The sequence below is a fragment of the Sturnira hondurensis genome, unplaced genomic scaffold (assembly GCF_014824575.4).
Source record: "Sturnira hondurensis isolate 20B ecotype Veracruz unplaced genomic scaffold, ASM1482457v3 Scaffold0004998, whole genome shotgun sequence".
In the NCBI taxonomy this organism is placed as follows: Eukaryota; Metazoa; Chordata; class Mammalia; order Chiroptera; family Phyllostomidae; genus Sturnira; species Sturnira hondurensis.
Genome location: NW_028077629.1, coordinates 6,837,436 through 6,857,086, shown reverse-complemented (window position 1 = coordinate 6,857,086; position 19,651 = coordinate 6,837,436).

The window sequence follows — 19,651 nt, the reverse complement described above, 5'->3', positions numbered from 1 at the left end:
TGACTTGCTGTCATCTCTTTACATTTGAATAAGAAATTATATAGATGATGGGTCATTTTATTACTTACCTTGGTAAATTGATAGTTTCATGACCCTACCTTAGATAATAGATCGAGTTGGGAGTCTTCAAGGAATGTCTGTGAAGTTTTGTTTCATAATCTTATTGAAATTGCCACTCAAGGTTTGAGTTTATCAAGTTGTACTCGATTTAAATGGCCTCTAATAAGAAAAGCAATCATTTAGTAGGTTCCTGTTTAGTAGTTGAATGCTCATTTGGTCTTTTATATGAAGGCTTATTAAAGCTATGAAAAGAAGAGTAATAGTGCATTTTCCCCAGGATTGCTGAACAACGTATAAAGATTTAAACTGATCAGAATTTCACAGAATGTCACTTTCACTTTAGTAGACTAGACTCTCAACGTGATACATGGAAGATGTCCTTCAAGTAGTTACTGTGGTTGGATATAGACTTATCAATAAATTTTTCTTATTAAAATGATGTATTTTGTATATTTCTACACATGGCATATTCTAAAAAGTATTTATTGATACTGGAGAACAAGAATTTTAATGTAATTTATCTATGCAGTGGGAATAACTTAAATCTGAAAAGCTCCATTTTAAATGATTGAAATATGGTCCTCACAGGAGATACTAGGGTTTTTCAGTATTTCCTAAGAGATAATTACTCTGGAAAGCAGTTGGTGGCACATGTTTTTATACCCAACTAACAATTCATTGGGACTTCCTCTTGGCTCATTTGTACAATATGTCCAGAATCTGGCAACCTGTTACCATTTCTTCCCCGCTTTTTCAAGACACCAGCACCACTCTCTAGGACTGTCCCCCGACTGATTTCTCTGCTTCTATCTTGCTACTTCTGGGTTCATTCTCAACACAGCAGTGGGAGCAATCCTTTGAAAACATAAGCCAGATGATGTTGTCCCTCTGCTGAAAGCCTGCGTGGCAGCCCACATCACTCTGAATGAAAGCTCAAGTCATTACAACCACCTTTTCTGTCCCACCTGACCTACTTCCCTCCACACATCTCCTCTTCGACCTCTTCTTCCATGAACTTTCTCTCTTTTTACCTCTATGCCCTCTTCTCCAACCCCATTGGCCTCCTCCCTCCTCCTTCCTCAAAGCTGTTTCCTCTTCTCTCAAATACCTGAATGGTCTATTCTCTCACTTTTTTCAAGTCTTTGTGCAAATGCTTCAAATATTATGTTCTCAGTGAGGTTGCCTTGTACCTCTTTATTTTATTCCACTTCCCCACTAGACACTCCCAATTCCCAAACCTGCTTTTTTGGCTCCCCTCACCATTGCATTTATTTATTTATCCTCACCTGAGGACACTTTTTCACTGCTTTTAGGGAGAGAAAGAGGAAGGGAGGGAGAGAAACATTGATTGGTTGTCTCCACATGCTCCCGGACTTGGGATCATCCACACCCAGATTGGGGATTGAACCTGCAATATGCCCTGACCCGGAACTGTTCAAGAACCCACAACTTTTTGGTTACAGGGTGACACTCCAACCAACAGAGCCACACAAGCCAGAGTAGCACTTATTATTTTTATATATCCCATTTGTCCTCCACTAGAATGTGAACTTTACAGAGCAGAGATATTAACTGTTTTGTTCACTGATGTACACTCAGGGCCTGGCACGTTGTAGATGCTTGGTAGATATTTGTTGAATAAAGGAATCCATTGCTACTTTGAGACAGTGGCAGAGAAGAGTGCTTTGGGTCACCATGACATGGACTACCTTTTGCTGAAATGTGCTGATATTATTGAGGGGGAACCAATAAATCACTCCCCCCACCTGGTCTAAGTCTAAGCCAGTTGATAAATAAAGCTAAGTTTCAGCAGAAGACAAAATACCACCTTGTAACTGATAGGACTAAGGAAAAACATGCTTATTTCTGTAGGCAAGTCAGTTATGCGTAATACTGACCCCCCAAATTAGACCCGTGAATCAGCAAAGTAGTATGGGACCATGGCAGATTGCCCTCAACAGGAGCAGAATGAGTTCCCAGAGAGGCAGAAAAAAATTTCCACTCCCTAGGGTAAGACAAGTAAGAGAAGGTAAGGTAAAGTGATCAACTTATACATATTTACTTAGAATAAAAGGAGGAAGAATACAAAGAATGAGGGAAATAAAAGCTCAGGTTTTTTTCAGAATAAACCTCAAGTTTAAAAACATAATATGTACTCTAATTAGTAAAACTAAAAACAAATTATACATACATAAGAATGAAACTGCAAAGCAATAAGAAAAAACTGAAAATTGAAAAACAAAGTGGAGAGGAAAAATAGGTCATTTATCAAGAATTACAACTGAAGTAAGAGCAGAGTCCTCATTAGCAATGCTCTGTGTTAGAAAACATTAGAATCTTATCTTCAAAGGAGTGTGGAAAAATAACTGTGAGGCTAGCAATCTGTTTTCAGAGAAGTTATTCAAAAGTGAGAATGAAGTAAAACTACTTCAAGATATAAAGAGACTGTTTATTACCCATGGGCTTTTGAAAAATAGCCTCTGAAGAATGAAATTTAACAAAGAATAAAAGTATGGGTGCAAAAAATCAGGGGTAATTAAAGGAACAAGCCAGAAATTTGTGGGGTGGATGTCTGGGGTAAGGGGGAGAGAGAAGGAATGTAGAGGAGGGGTGAGCAGAGGCCACTTGCTCTTGCATCCTCCTAGGGGCTTCCTGAAGGTCGTGGAAGGGTCTTAGCTGGGTGGTGGCGTGGTTCAATGTGCTTTAGTAGGATCACTCTGATAAGGGGAACGGAATATTTGAGGGAAGCAAGACTGATGCCATGAGGCCATTTAGGGGTTGTGGGTAATTTAGACTGAGAAATAATTAGGGCCTGAATGAAGGGGAGGCAAGAAAGAAAGTGATCTAGATTCTAGAACTATTGAAGAGGTAGGACCTCAGGGCTCAGTTAATTATTTGATGTGGGGAGAAAGAGAGGAGGCATCAAAGATGGAGTGTTTTGTTAGGGAAGCTTTGGTGGTGAGCAGCTGCAGAGAGAGGAGAAAGGGAAGTGGCAGTGGAAACTCTGATAGCTTTGTGAGAACTCCTCTCTGAAGGGGTCCTGAGACTTCAATGAGTAGCTAGAAGACCAGAGTGAATAAATATTTCCAGACGGGGAACTTATTATCAAGTTTCAATGTTAATTGGTAGAGAAAAAGAACAGCAACAACAAAAACCCCACAAAAAACAACAACAAAATGAGAGGTAAAGATTAAGAAAGAGAATGGGAGATGCCTGGCAGAACAGGGCAGGGGGTGATAGGAGGTAGAGAGTGTTAGAGATGAAAACACAGGGAAAGACGCAAATAAAAGAAACTACAACTTCCTCCTCCATTGAAAGTAGTATTATGATGGCACAGAGCAGTGTTGAACAAATGTCTAGTGAATTAATGAGTCAATATATAAAGATGGATAAATAGTGGTGTGTTTCAGGCAGGCCCCAAAGCACTGTATAACAGGAATGAGCATGTGACCTCTAGTGGCCAAAAAGAAAACTCAGAAATGGTTGAGAGCCAAATTTGAAAAAAAAAATGACTTGGGTGAATTGCACAAACAATGAGCACATAAAAACCATCGCTCTACAAAGATCTTGTTTGTACTTAATCTTTGATGTGGCCATTTTCCTACCAATGGGGTTTAATGGCATATATGTTATGAATTAACTTTTATGATTAACTAGAGTGAATTACTGACTTATGCAAATGAAATCAGTAATCTTTTAATTATGATTAAAACTTAAAAAATACTTGCAGGAGAGGACTACTTACTTATATGTGAAATATCATGTATTTATCATGTTTCTTCTCTAGATTTAGAGAAGATAAAAGCATTTGTTCATTTGCAAGTAGAAAGGGGAAGAGGCAGCTATAACCAAATGGTTGCTTGAGTACAGGAGCCTCAGATACGATGCAAAGGGTTTAGAAATAATAACAGCAAAAGAGTGCTTAGAAAAGTAAAAATGCAAACTTTAAAAGAAGAGAACAAACCATTTGAATCATTAAATATTAATTACAACGTCCTAATGTCAAATACTTTGTGTAATCTCAAGGAAAAATTATTCATTGATGTGAGCTAGGGTTTTCTTAAGAACCTGAGTGTTTTCTGATGGAGATGACTGACGGTCAGTTATCTTCAAGTTCACAAAAATTAAGTAAGATGATTGGCACCTATTTCAAGTTAATTAAACTACAAAAAATCTCCATTTTATGAATTAGGAAAGTTATAAGATTTCTTAGGCCTACTTCAGCCTCTCCTTTACAATTGATTTTATAACAATATACATTGCCCTGGGTAGTGAAAAAATAAATTTATTTAAGAGTATAATTACTTATAAAAATTATATGCAGCTGGTGAGGGGTCGTGTGAGAAAGTAAGAAACTGGTAGATGTCGGATTATAGATATGGAAATTTGTCTAATCTATCATTGCAGAATTGAAAAGCCAGAGTCAGCAGAATTGAAAGAGCTCAGTTCTTTGGGATTTCCTGTTTGATTCTGAAACCTTTTTAATGTTCAGTGCAAAACCACTGTATTTGAGAATAACATTTTTAAAAGTGTCAATATTTGCTAGCCTATTTTAAGGTACTATATACAGTGTTCGCATTTTTTATTGGCTCTGATATGACAGAGATTTAGTCATCAGGTATCACTGTGTATTTAAATAACAACAAAGTTTTGAATTTGACAGGAAATAAGAAATAATCTGGAAAAAAGTAAAAAAAAAACCCAACATTTCCAGGCAATACTTAGGCACTTATAATAAAATACCTCTTCAAAGCATAGTCATATACACAAAGAAGAAGTAGTTATTTCTGGACTTTTAATAGGTGCTTTTGTTCTGCTTGTCTTTTATTATGTGTGCATCTGAAGTTTTGTATTGAGCATTCATTACATTTGTCATTTCTCTCTCCCCCCAGCTTTATCGATGTATAACTGATAAATAAAAATTATATATATTTAAGGTACGTGTCATGAAATGATTTGATATACACATATGTTGAGAAATGATTACCACAATCAAGCTAATCAATACATCCATCACCTTAAATAATTACCATTTTCCAGTGTGTGTGTGGTAAAAATGTTTAAGATCAGCCCTGGATGGTGTAGCTCAGAGGATTGAGCACGGGCCTGTGAACCAGAGGATTGCGTGCGGTTCAATTCCCAGTCAGGGCACATGCCTGGGTTGCAGGCCAGTTCAAATAAGGGGGACGCACGAGAGGCAACCATACATTGATATTTCTCTCCCTCTTTCCTTCCCTTTCCCTCTAAAGATAAATAAAGAAAATATTTTTAAAAAATGTTTAAGATCTATTCTCTTAGCAAATTTCAAGAACACAGAACAGTTTATTAACTATAATCACCATGCTATACTCCCCCAGATTTATTCATCTATAACTGAAAGGTACCCTCTGGGTAACCTCTCCCCATCTCCTTCGAACTCTGAGAACCCGGCAACCATCATTCTACTCTTCAATTCTATGAGTTTGACCTTTTTAGGTTCCACACATTTTTTCATCCATTCATCCATTGACAGGCAGGTTGTTTCCACATCTTGTTTACTATGAAAAATGCTGCAATATATGTGGGAGAGTAAATGTGCCTTTGAGACACTGGTTTTACTTCCTCTGGACATACACCCACAAGAGAGCTTGCTGGATCATATGGTAGTTCTATTTTTTAATTTTTGAAAAACTCTTATATTATTTTTCTTCATGACTGTACCAATTTACATTCCCACCTATGGTATATAAGGGTTCTCTTTTCTCTACAACCTTATCAATACTTATTATATTTTGTCTTTTTGGTAGTTGTTATTCTAACAGGTGTGATGTTATATCTCATTTTGGCTTTGATTCATATTTCCCTGATGATTAGTGATGTTGAGCACCTTTACATGTACCTGTTAGCCTTGGGTTTGTCTTTTCAGTTCCTTTGCCCATTTTAAAATCAGATTGTTTGTGAGGTTGCTTTTTTTTTTAAAAAAAAGAGTTGTATGAGTTCTTCATGTATTTTGGATATTAACCCCTTACAGACATGTGATTTGTAACTTTTTCACTTTGTAGATTGCCTTTACATTTTGTTGATAGTTTCCTTTTCTGTAAAGAAAGTTTTTAGTTTGATGTAAGTCCCACTTGTTGATTTTTGCTTTTGTTGCCTGTGCTTTTGGTGTCAGATAAAAAAATTGCCAAAGCCTATGTTTTCTTCAAGGAATTTTAAGATTCAGATATTACAGTTTGAGTTAATTTTTGCAAATAGTGTAAGATAAGGCCCAATTTTATGCTTATATAAATTGCTATCTAGTTTTACCAACACCTTTATTGAAGAGACTATTCTTTCCCCATCATGTTCTTGGAAGCTTTATTAAAGATTAGTGACTGTATATACATGGATTTATTTCTGGGATCATGATTCTGTTTCATTGGTCAATGTGTCTGGTTTATACCAACACCATACTGTTTTAACTACTACAGCTTTGAAATATAGTTTGAAATCAGGAAATTGATGCCTCCATATTTGTCTCTTTTAAATATTATTTTAAGAGGTTCAGTTTCCCTTTTTGACTAGAAACTGTGGCATAGTTGCTACAGAAGCAACTGTGTCATTTTGGGCAAGCTCTGCATCATTTCTTGATATTCTGAGAACTGGCCAGAGTTAATATCAATGTGCCTCCAGAAAAATAATAGAAATCTCCTGGGATGAAATCAGCTTTTGTTTAACCATTTCTACAATCACAGAACAGAGAGGTGAAAGTAGAAATGTGAAGCCTAGCTTTTGGTCAATTCAAGTCTTCACAGAGATTAAATGTAAATACCAGGAAGAAGGAAGTCGGGACAGTCCTGGAGACACTTTCACATTTGATTCCATAGATTTCTAACCTTAGGAAAGTTAGACTCCTACAAGCAAATTTGTTTCAATATGTAACAATAGCTATGTCTAGATACAGGGCTGCTGTTGACTTGCTTCTCAATAATGCTATTTTTTCCCCGTGGCAATGCTGAGCAACCTGTGTCTGTGACCTTCGTTGATGCCCTTAGTTTTTGTTCTTTTCTCCATCCCTCTCCCTTTATATTCTCCTTTCCCTTTTTTTTAACTCTCAATTTGTCCCTTCATAATTAGGTGTTGTTTCCATGTAAGAGAAGATGGTTAATTCAGATGTGTAACTACCAGATATATGATGCCTTTGTGTTTTTATTTAGCTCCTTATTTATTTAACAAACATTTGCTTGCTAATAAATATTAACATGCAATTAATGTCATAGAGTCTGCTTAGTAAGTAGTAATTAAAGAAACAAAGGAAAAGAAAACTCAGACACAGTCTCTGCCTTCAGAAAATTTCCATTCTAGTGGAAGGCACTGAGAGTAAACAAATAATCACTCTGGATAATTTCTGTTACAAACTGCAATGAGCTATGGCAGAACAGCTCAAGTTCACTGACACAGAGTGATCACTGCTCCGCCTAGACACTTTTGAGCACCTGGTAAAACAACTGCGTTGAACACCAGAATTTTTAGAGAAACATTTTTCTTGGAATTCTAATACTTTCCTTTCACATATGAAGACACCTACATACGATTCATATTGTTGTGTTTTACCATGACATTCATTATAAACAAAAAAGGTTGTAATGTTAGGGCAGTTCCCACAGATGAGAAGAAGCAGAAAGTACCTCTCACGCTGTTGGGGAAGGAACCAAGAGATACTGAGGAGGAGGAAAGCAAAGCAAAAAAGTCTGACTTGGGTGTCCTTGCTTTGTCCTTGGTAGTGTGAGAAAGGGATCTGAAGCACTGAGATAATTGAGAGGGAACCCAATGGTCAGAGGCTTGTTTTGCATTTCTTGGGTGTTCCCTCTGCTTTATCTTCCTCTCTGAGTTGTTGCCTTTGTCCTTACACTGGCTTCATTGAGTCTAGCAAAATGGCTGATGCTACTGTAACTCATGCAGTCCCTACACCATCCAGATCAAGGTGGAGTGCTTTATCTGAACATTCTCAGCAAGTGTTCCAAGATCCATTCTGCTGAGATAGACTTAGGCCATGCATTGGAACCAATCAGCATAAGGGCTTATCACCAGGAGGGGAATAAAATGTGTAAATCTCTTTGTTGTCACATTGTCTGCAGGACTTCAGGAGAGGAGTCAGCTTCCCTGCGACTACACGAATCCCAAATGGAAATCAGGCACTAGGAAAAATGGGAATAGAGTCAAACACATTTGGAGACAAACACAAATGCTTGCTGTAGTTTACTCCTTAGATCACCCAGTAGCCATACATACCGTCCTTTCAAAGCGTGGTTTAAAACATGCCCATGCTTGCGTGGAATGCACACACCTCACCTCAAAAATCATAACCCAAAGACTGATTGAGTTACTGAATCCAAATTTTAGGAACTCTGGTAAGAACCCAAATCATCTACGTATCAGCACATAGCTCATGGTGCAAGTCAATACTTGTATTGACTCTCTCCATTATTCCAGGAGGCTCTGGCCTGTAAGATAATGTAGCAAATAACTTCTCAGCTTGCCCTCATTAGGGTATCTCAATAGATCACTCAGCTGTGGTCATCTGACTGTTTTACTCTTCAGCACTTCCTTCAAAATTTCCTCTTGCTGGGTCTACCAGTCCTAAATAATTATATAACAGTCTTGACCCAATCCCGATCTGACCCTAGCATTGAACTGTCCCCAGATATTTGTAAACCAAAACAAAAGCCCTAATAATTGTCTTGCCTTTGACCTTGTTTTTCTGAAATGCCACTAATATTCCATTAAAGTAATGGTTCCATTAAAGTGTGGTAAGCAATACACTTAACTTTGTTTTAGCGTAAGTTAGTTTGAGGGGCTTTTCAGAGAGTGAGCAGTTGACCCTGAGTAAGGTGTGTTCTTTTTCATTGGGTCCAATTATAGTATCTCATGATTCATTGACTTATGGCTAAATGTGCATTTAATTATATACAACATACATACCAATATGGTGGCACAGAAAAGAGGAAGTGAAGGAGACACCATGTAGGGATGACTGGTCCATACCAAATATGATATCCATGATATGACAGGACTCCTTGACCTGCAAGTCTCATAGTTTGCCAATGTACTCAACTCTGGTTTGGCTCTGTGAGAGGATGTTTCTTGTCTACTGTCCTCAACAGCTAACTCTGAGATGGGCAATGAGTATATTACCCCTCTCCCTGTGCTTTTCAGAGGCTCTTTTCCTAGTAAGGACATTAGAGATTACACTTAAGGCCTAAGAAATCACAATTTACTTGGCGGTAAATATCCATTAAAAGTTTAGAGGCTTCTAGGCTATTTGTTTCATAGCCAGGTACCCAAGTCGGAGAACTTGGTGAGCTGTAATCTTGAAGTCCAGCTCTAGCCATCCATTCCCTTGGTGATGGTCCTTCATTTCCTGGCTTTGCTCGTTCACCTAGTGCTGTGGTTCTCAAAGTATGGTGCAGTTCTTAGATCAGTGGCAACATGACCTGAGAAACTCTGGGGGTGGGACCCAGCAGTCTGTAGTGTGGTAAGTCCTTGGATGATTCTGATGTATAATAAAGTTTGAGACCACAGCTTTAGTGATTATCTTTTTCATGAGCTATGTTAGACACCCAAGATCTTAAGTGTTGGAGTGCACTTCTAGTGGCTCAACTCAGATCATTTGCTTCTCCCTGACCAATACAGGAAGATAGAAGAGGATCTGGGTCCTCTCATCTTCCATAATGGTCAGTGGTCACCAGAAATCATAAGGTGATAAAAATAATATTGATGAGAATAAATGCTGGGAGGTATTTACTTTCTTTCTATCTATTGAGCATAAATCATTAGTAGTATCCATTGTCAATAAATATTTTTTAAAATATTTTATTTATTCATATTTATAGAGAGGGTAAGAGAAGGAGAAAGAGAAGGAGAGAAACATCAATGTGTGGTTGCCTCCCATGCACCCTGCACTGGAGACATGGCTCACAACCCAGGCATATGCCCTGACTGGGAATTGAACTTTGATTCTCAGCCTGCATTCAGTCCACTGAGCTACATCAGCCAGGGCTCAATACATATTTTTTACACAAAAATTTTTCAAGATCAGGACTGCATATTCATAAATCTATTGTGTGATACCTTTGCATTGAGGACTGATATACTAATCATTGATTTATAGAAAATATAAGCTATTATAAATCCACCAAGTGGATTGGTGTTTTAGGGTTCTTAGGATATAATCCCAGCAGTGGAATTGCTGGGCCATAAGGCAGGTCCATTTTTAGTTTTCTGAGAAAATTCCATGTTGTTTTCCATAATGGTTGTATCAGTCTGCAATCCCACCAACAGTGAACTAGGCTCCCCTTTTCCCCACACCCTCTCCAACATTTGTTGTTTGTTGCTTTGTTTGTGATAGACATTCTGACTGTTGTAAAGTGGTATCTCATTGTGGTTTTAATTTGCATCTCTCTGATAGCTAGCAATATTGAGCATCTCTTCATGTGTCTCTGGATCCTCTGTGTGTAGAACACCAATCCAAAAGAACCTATGCACCCCAATATTCATAGCAGCACAATTTACAATAGCCAAGAGCTGGAAGCAACCTAGGTGCCCATCAGTAAATGAATGGATCAAAATATTATGGTACATATACAGAATGGAATTCTGTGTAGCAGACAGAAAGAAGGGTCTCCTACTTTTGCAACAGCATGGACGGAACTGGAAAGCATTATGCTGAGTGAAATAAGCCTGGTGTTGAAAGACAAATACCATATGATCTCACCTTTAACAGGAAGCTAAACAACAAAACAAACAAGCAAGCAAAATATAACCAAAGACACTGAAATAGAGAACAGGGGGCCAGTGACTAGAGGGGAGGGAATTTCAGGGGGAAAAGGGGAAGGATTTATAGGAACTAGCATAAAGGACACATGGACAACAACTAAGGGAGGTGGCAATAGGAGGGAGGTGGGTAGTATGAGGGGGGGTGGGCTGGGATGGGAGTAAAAGAGAGAAAACTGTACTTGAACAATAATTAAATAAAAAAAAGACCAAGTGATCAGATTTTTTTTCAGTATATGTGCTGCTGAAGCAAGCACCAGAAATGTATTATTATTCATATGGAAGACACATTATATACCAACATATACACAGAAAAGTTTACATAAATGTGTGTGCATGTATGTGTGTGTTTCTAATAGTACATTGTACTATAAGACAGTGGTTGGCAAATTTTAGCCTACAGGTTGGATGCCCAGATGCCTGTTGTTTAAAAAAAATAAAGACTTATTGGAACATAGACACATACATTTTTTTATGTATTGTCTATAGCTTCATTCATGCTACTCAGTGAAGTTGAATGGTTCCAATAGTGACCATATGTTCTCAGAATATTTTGGTGAAACATTTACCAAATATTTATCCCATCCTTTGAAGAAAAAATAATTAAGACGTGGTTATGGTATCTATAGCCATAAAATCATTTAAAAATTATGTCTATCTGAACAATTTTGTGACAGGAAATTCAATTTAGCTCTTTATCATTGGCAGAGGAACATCAAAGAATGTCAGGGAATAAAATCTGTAAATTATTTCAGATTAGAGGATTTTCTAAAAATGCCATGTTTGGAAAGGTTTTTTTTTCAACATCAAATAGATATTGTCATTTCTCCATTTTGTTTATATATAAATTATTTTGGAACATTATGATATCTACATGAATAAAAGGTGGGAAAAAAGGAAAGAGAGGCATGCAGAGGGGGAAGAAAAAAAGAAAGTAAAGGAAAGAAAAGGAAAGGGAGAAAAAGAAAGAAAGAAAGAAAGAAAGAAAGAAAGAAAACAATTACTGAATACAGTGCAACTTTCCTTTATATATATGATCAGTTTCAATCTTTCAAATAATTCTGGAACATTGAAGTCTAAAGAACATGTTTTTCAAATAAAATTTTACCTGAACACCTTATAACAAAGCAGGTAATTCTTGAGTGAATAGCTTTGGGTGGGCAGTTGAGGAAGTGAATATCTCCCTCATCTTTCTTGGGCTAACACTCAACATCATTTAAAAATATATTTACTAGAACACACAACAACCTAAAATCTACAGGACACAGCCAAAGCAATCCTGAAAAGGAAGTTCATAGCATTATTGCCCCACCTCAGGGAGCAAGAAAAATCTCAAACTGTCTAACCCTATACCTAAAAAAACAAAAACAAAAAATAAACAACACCCAGAGTAAGTAGAAGGAAGGGAATCATAAAGATCAGAGTGGAAATAAATGACATAGGCACTAAAAAATAGCAATAAAAAAGATCAATGGAACCAAGACTTGGTTCTGGAAAACACAAATAAGATTGACAAACCTTTAACCAGATTCATCATCAAGAAAAAAAGAGAAAGAACCCAAATAAGTAAAATCAGAAATAAAACAGGAGAAGTAACAACTGACACCACAGAAAAATAAAGGAGTGTAAAAAAATGTCGGGCTGGCTAAAAAGTTTTTTCTCCCCTGTAAGATGGCAGCTCTAGTAGCACTTAGTTGTCTTTAACTTCATTTGAAACAATTTTGTTAGGTTGTATTGTGGCAGTAGTCATATCAGTGTGCATTTGAAAAAGCTTATAAAAATTGGTGAATTTTTGCATAGCCATTTTAATATTGAAGGTAGAAGAAAATATGCAACATGTTCAGCATATTATACTTTATTATTTTAAGAAAGGTAAAAATTCTACTGAAATGTGAAAAAATTTGCAGAGTCTATTCAGAAGCTGCTATGATGGATCAAACACGTTAAAAGTGGTTTGCAAAATTTCTTGCTGGAGATTTCTCGCTGGACAATGCTCCATGGTTGGTTAGACCAGTTGAAGTGGATAGCAATGAAATTGAGACATTAATTGAGATCAATCGATGTTCTACCACATGGGAAATAGCTGACATACTCAAAATATCCAACTCAATAACGTTATTGGTGAAAATGAAAAATGTGTCTTTCATTTTACAGAGAAAACTAAATAGACTTCCTGGCCAACCCAAATACTATGAACAGCCATATGCCAACAAACTGATCAGCCTGAGCAAAATGAGTAAAAGCCTAGAAACACAATTTTCCAAACCTGAATAAGGAAGAATTATAAAATTTTAATAGACCAATTACAACTAATGAAATTGGAACAGTAATCCAGATTCCCAACAAACAGAAATACTGGACTGAATAATTTCACAGGTGAATTTTACCAAACATTCAAAGAACTAACACCTATCCTCTTCAAACTATTCCAAAAAATTTAAGAGGAGGAAAAACTTCCAAGCTGTTTTTTATAAGGCCAGCATTATCTTAATTTCAAAACCAAATAAAAGCACAACAAAGAAAGAAAATTATAGACGAATGTCCCTGAGAAACATAGGTGCTAAATTCCTCAACAAAATGTTAGTTAATGAGATTCAGAAATATTTTTAAAAGATCATATACCATGATAAAGTGGGATTTATTTTTTAGATGCAAGTTTGGTACAGTATTTGAAAATCAATTAGTGTGATGCATCACATTAAAAAAATGAAGGCTAAAAATCATATGATCATATCAATAGATGCAGGAAAATGCATTGGATAAAATCCAACACCAATTTATCATAAAAACACAGGAAAGTGGAAATTGAGGGATTAGACCTAAACATAATGAAGGCCATATATTACAAACCCCCAGCCAACATCATACTCAATGGAAAAAACTTAAAAGCATTTTTCTAAAGATCAGAAACAAGACAGGGGTGTCTGCTTTCACTGCTCTTATTCAATATAGTACTGGAGATATAAGCCACAGCAATCAGACAAGAAGAAGAAATAAAAGATACCCAAATTGGAAAGGAAGAAGTAAAACTGTCTTTTTTTGGCAAATGACATATCTATATTGCATATAGATAACCCTAAAGACTCTACCAAAAAACTATTAGACCTAATAAATGAGTTTTGCAAAGTAGCAGGATATAAAATTAATATTCAGAATTTGTGGCATTTTTATACATGAATAACTATCAGAAAGAGAAAGTGAGATAATAATTACATTTAATGATTGCAACCATAAATTAGGTACCTAGGAATAAATTTAACCAAGGAGGTAAAAGACCTGTACTGAAATGTAATAGATACTGAAGAAAGGAATTGTGAAAGAGACAAATAAGTGGGTATGTGTATCATGTTCATGGATGGAGGAAAATCAGCATCATTAAAATGTACATACTACCGAAAGCAATCTATAGATCCATGAAATTCCTATTAAAATTCCAATGGTGTATCTCACAGATCTTGGAAAAATATTCCAAAAATCTTTATGGAACCACAACAGATCCTGAATGGCCTCGGCAATATTGAGGAAGAAGAACAAAGTTGGAGATTTCACATTATGTGATATAAAATTGTATTACAGGGGCATAGTAACAAAAACATCATGGTAGTGGCACAAGAACAGGCATATAGATGAATGGGACAAAATAGAAAGCATAGAAATAAGCATATACTTTTATGGTCAGTTAATATTTGACAAAAAGACAAAAGACAGCCTCTTCAGTTAATGGTGTTGGGAAAATTGGAGAGATACATACAAAAATAAAATCAAACTACCAACATGCACAAGAATAAACTCAAAATTGATCAATCAATTAGACTTAAGTGTAAGTTATGAAACCATAAAAATCCTAGAAGAAAACATAGACAGTAGAATTTCAGACATTTCTTATAGCAATATTTTTGTTGATATACCCCTCATGTGAGGGAAACAAAGAAAAAATAAACAAATGGGACTACATCAAACTAAGAAGCTTTTGCACAGCAAAAGAAATCATCATCAAAAGGGAACCCATCAAATGGAAGAACACATTTGCCAATGAAATATTTGATAAAGAGTTAATTTCCAAAATATATGAAGAACGTATATAACTCAAAACCAAGAAGACAAACAACCCAATAAAAAAGCAGGCAAAGGTCCTGAATGGACACTTTTCCAAAGAGGACAAGCAGATGGCCAATAGACACATGAAACAGTGCTCAATGTCACTAAACATCAGAGAGATGCAAATTAAAACCACAATGAGATATTACCTCCTACTTGCCAGAATGGCTATGATCACTAAATCAACAAACAACAAGTGATGGTGAGGATGGGAAGAAAAGGGAATTCTCATGACTGTTCCTGGTGATGCTGACTGGTACAGCCACTGTGTAGTATAAAGTTTCCTCAAAAAATTAAAAAGGGAACTATCTGTTGAGTCAGCAATCCCACTTTGGGGAATATATTTGAAGAAGCCTGAAATGCTAATTGAAAAGTATATGCAACCCAATGTTTATTGTAGCATTATTTACAATAGCCAAGATCTAGAGCAGCCCAAGTGCCTATTAATAGATGAATGGATTAAAAAAACAACAACCGTGGTACATTTACATAATGGAATACTACTCAGCCATAAAAGAAGGAAATATTACATTTTGCTATAGCATGAATGGAGCTGGAGATTATTATGATAAGTGAAATAAGCTAGTCGAAGAAAGAGATTCCATATGATCTCACATGTGTAATCTAATGAACAAAATAAACTGATGGACAAAATAGAAATAGAGGCATGGATGCATGGAATGGACTGACAGCTGTCAGGGGGAGGGATGTTGTGGGGCTGGATGAATAAAGGTGAAGGGATTAAGCAAAAATACACACACACACACACACACACACACACACAAACCCAGTGTGGTGATAGCCAGAGGGAGAGGGGGCAGGAAGTAGGTCAGTGTGGGCAGAGGGGGAAAATGGGGACAGCAGAAGATTGCTTTGGGTAATGGGCTCATGATGAAGTATGCAAATGATATTTTGTTGAATTGTACATTTGAAATTTGCATGGTTTTATGAACCAATATTACCTCCAATAAATTCAATGAACATTTTAAATTTATGTTTTTAAAAAGACTAATCTTTGTCAGTATAGTTTTGGTCATTAAGCAATTATGTTGTATTCTTACTATTCAGAGTGCTAACAACATACCAGGATTAATTCCACAGTTAACTTTTCCATGACTATGAATTTTAGATTCATCTTTAAGTATAGAATCAAAGACTATATCTAGTAAAGAAATTTCAAATGTATACACACACATATATATACACAGTAAATTAAAATATTTTGTTTCCCAGAATTTTTATGCTGTAACTATTATGCATAATAAAAATTTTATGTGTAGTTGTATTTTAATGTGTAAAATAAACTAGGAATAAGGCAAAAGTTGGACTAGTATCTTGCTAAATCAAAGCACCCTTGATGTAAGAAGATCCCATTTTTAGCTCCTAACCATACAAAATTTACTAGATGAGTCAGGGACTAGCCCAGTTTTTATGAATCAGTGCCTCACAGGTGTTCTTTGGGCCATTTCATGGTTTTACAAAATGACAGACTAAGGTCAAATTCAGATGTCTGAAGGAGGCACATGGGAGGATGAAAGCAGCAAACAGAATCTACATATTACAGAAAGAGCTGCCAATTAAAAGCACTACAGTTGAAACTATCAGGGACATAGGATGTTATTGTGCCACTTTCATTTGCAGAAAAAATGAATGCAAACATTTACAAATATTTGTTTCACCACAGAAATATTCCCTTAGAGCTCCATGTCATGGACATCATTGTCCTGTAAGAGAAGATTGTGCCTGCTGTGGGTTGTGAACATGAGTACATTTGCAACAAAGTGCATGCTAGTTGCAATCTCCACTTTCGCATTGATTCCTTTCTACAACACCAGGATGCCCTTAGTGGGATTCTGGGACAAGTTCCCTACCTACTGTCCACATCTAAAACCCGGGTTGACTGAAACAATTTTTAAACTAGGTATAATCTTTGACTGTATACTTACGGTGAAACAAAATTTATGTATTCATGGAAAAGTTACATCTGTATTTTAAAAGTACTAGAAATGGCTATTATCAAACCAAGGAAAAACATAACTACCTCAAAATAAGTGTAAGGAGAAATCTGTAACCAGAGGTTGCAAGAGATTTGTGTGTTAATACTATAGGAGATGAACCTTAGGAGCCACCAGAAGGTACGCCTACACCTGCCCTGCAAGAGCCTCTCACTGGCTTTTCTCACCCCTTTGAACTTCATTGAATTCATCTCTTCTTCAAACTAGCTAAAAGCATCTTCTCATAATTAAATCTGAATCATCTCATCCTACTCCTTAAATTTTTCATTGTGCTTGGGATAAAATGTGAAATCCTTAGCATGATATACACACTTTTTTTTTTTTTTTAACAATACAGATATTTCCTGTGTCTGCCTTTTCCAAATGCAGGGTCTTACACTTCATGACTCTTTTGCCTGAATGTGCCTCTTCCCACTTTTTGGTGGTTCACCCCTACTCAGGTCTCAGCTAAAGCATCACTTTCTCAGGAAAGAGTTCCCTGACCACTCAGACTTAAGAAAGAGGGACAGAAAATAAACACAGATTCAGATGATATTAATTGCTATAGAGAAATATAAAGATTGATAGTGGGTTTCTTTCTTTATATAGGTAATTAAAAAATGACTTGCTGCAAGTAATATTTGGGCAGAGACCTGAAGGGATTGGAAATAAGAGGTGCAGTTTTCTGGAGACAGAGCAGCCCAGGCACAGTGAAACCAGTTGAAGGTCCCTGAGGTAAGGGCTTAACTGAGAAAGAGGAAGAAGCCTGATTGGAATCAAGGGAGGGAATCAAGCAAGGAGAGCACTAGAAGACAAACTCAGAGAACACATAGACCATGGTAAGAAGTTTGGCTTTTTGACCTAAAACAGATGAGAAGCTGGAGTGGAGTCACCGAAGGGGTGAGCATTGGGGTATGAGGCTGCAGAGGGAATGGGGTTATGGGATTGATCAAGTGTGGAGCAAATATGAGACTTTTTAAGGGTCTTGGCTGTTCCTCTGTGTAAACTCAGATGGATTTGGATAGTTTAAGCAAAAGAGTAAAGCAATGGATTTGGATAATTTAAGCAAAAGAGTAAAGCAATCTCCCCCTCATATTTTGAAGAGTCACTTTTGCTGCTGCGTTGAAAATAGAATAGAGGGGGAAAGGGCAGTGCCAGGAAGCTCAGCCTCTTGCAGTAATCTTGACAAGTAAAGGTTGCAACTGCACAAGGGTAGTAGAAATGCTCATGAGTGCCTGGGGTCTGATCTATTTAGAAGATAAAGCCAACAGAATTTGTTGATATGAAGGAAGAGGAATAGAAATGTGAAGAATTATTCCAATGTTTTGACCCAAGCAAGTATCAAGAATAAGAAATAGAGTTGCCATACACCATAGGTGGAAAACTGGGAGAAGCTCTTTTGTGAAGGAAGAGGCTGATGCTGCTACTTAAATAAAGAATTCCATTTAGAATATGTTGAGTTTAAGATAACAATTAGACAATCAAGTAGAGGTATCTAGTACAGACCAGGAGTTTAGACTTCTGGCCAAGACGGATGTGTAGGTGGAAACACTGTGCCTCCTCGCACAAAATCTGGAGTTTAGCCAAAGATTCAGGGACAGAGGGGAATCCAGAGAGAGAGATAGAGAGAGATGTATCTAAGAAGTAGCAAAAAAAGTCCAATGGAGAACAATGAAGAAGTAACAGAGTAACAGAAGAACAGAGTTGAAAGACATGTGGTAAAAGCAGAAGATAAATGATATGAGACTATTCAGTTTATCATTTAGCATTTAACTACTGGATTTGGCAACTCATTTTAACATTTAACTATTGAATTTGACCTTTAAGGGAATAGTTTTATAAGGAAGGAGATGAGAAGACACTTTAAAGTAGTTAATTTTATGGTATGTAAACTATATCATGATAAATCTGTTCTTAAAAAATAATTCAAATCAAGACATTTTAGATTATCCTCTGGTTATTTAGCAGAGCCCAATTTCTAGTTTAGTAAAGTTTATATGTAAAATAAAAGCACTGAATAGATGATTTATAAAATTGACTCTGAAAGTATAATGTGGATTTTATAATTCTATAATTTTATACCAAAATCTGAAGGAAATTTATTCCAATTGTGAGCAGTATGTGCCTCTAACTGAAGTTCTCCCTCCCTCCCTGTTTCTGTCTCTCTCTCTTTTTTTATTGTATATTTTTCATTCGCTGAGAATAAGAAGATTCAAAACCATGATAAAAGACATCAAATTTACCTTTTTAAAAATTATTTCATTGTTCAATTATAGTTGTCTGCATTTCCTTCATCACCCCCCTACCCCAGCCAAACCCACCTTCCTCCTCTGCTTCCACCCTCAAATTAACCTTTTATATAAAATTTAAAGCTCAGTATTTATTACAAAAATATAACTACATTTTATTAAAGTAGGTAGAGAAATTCAAAAGGAAAACAGATGAGATTTGCTCAGAGAATCCAAACTTAAAGTATTTGTATTTATTAAATATCAATTATTATTAAATTTATAAATGTTTATAGTCAATTTACTTATATGCTTATCTGTCACCATTATTCGATTTGAGCCCAGGGTACATAATTTCATAAATAAACCTTATTAACTGCACAAGACCACTGTAATGATTAATTTAGTTTAGAAAATCTATTCCATCTAACATCATCAATTGGAAATGTTTTAGGCAATAGCAGTTTCTTTTGATTAATG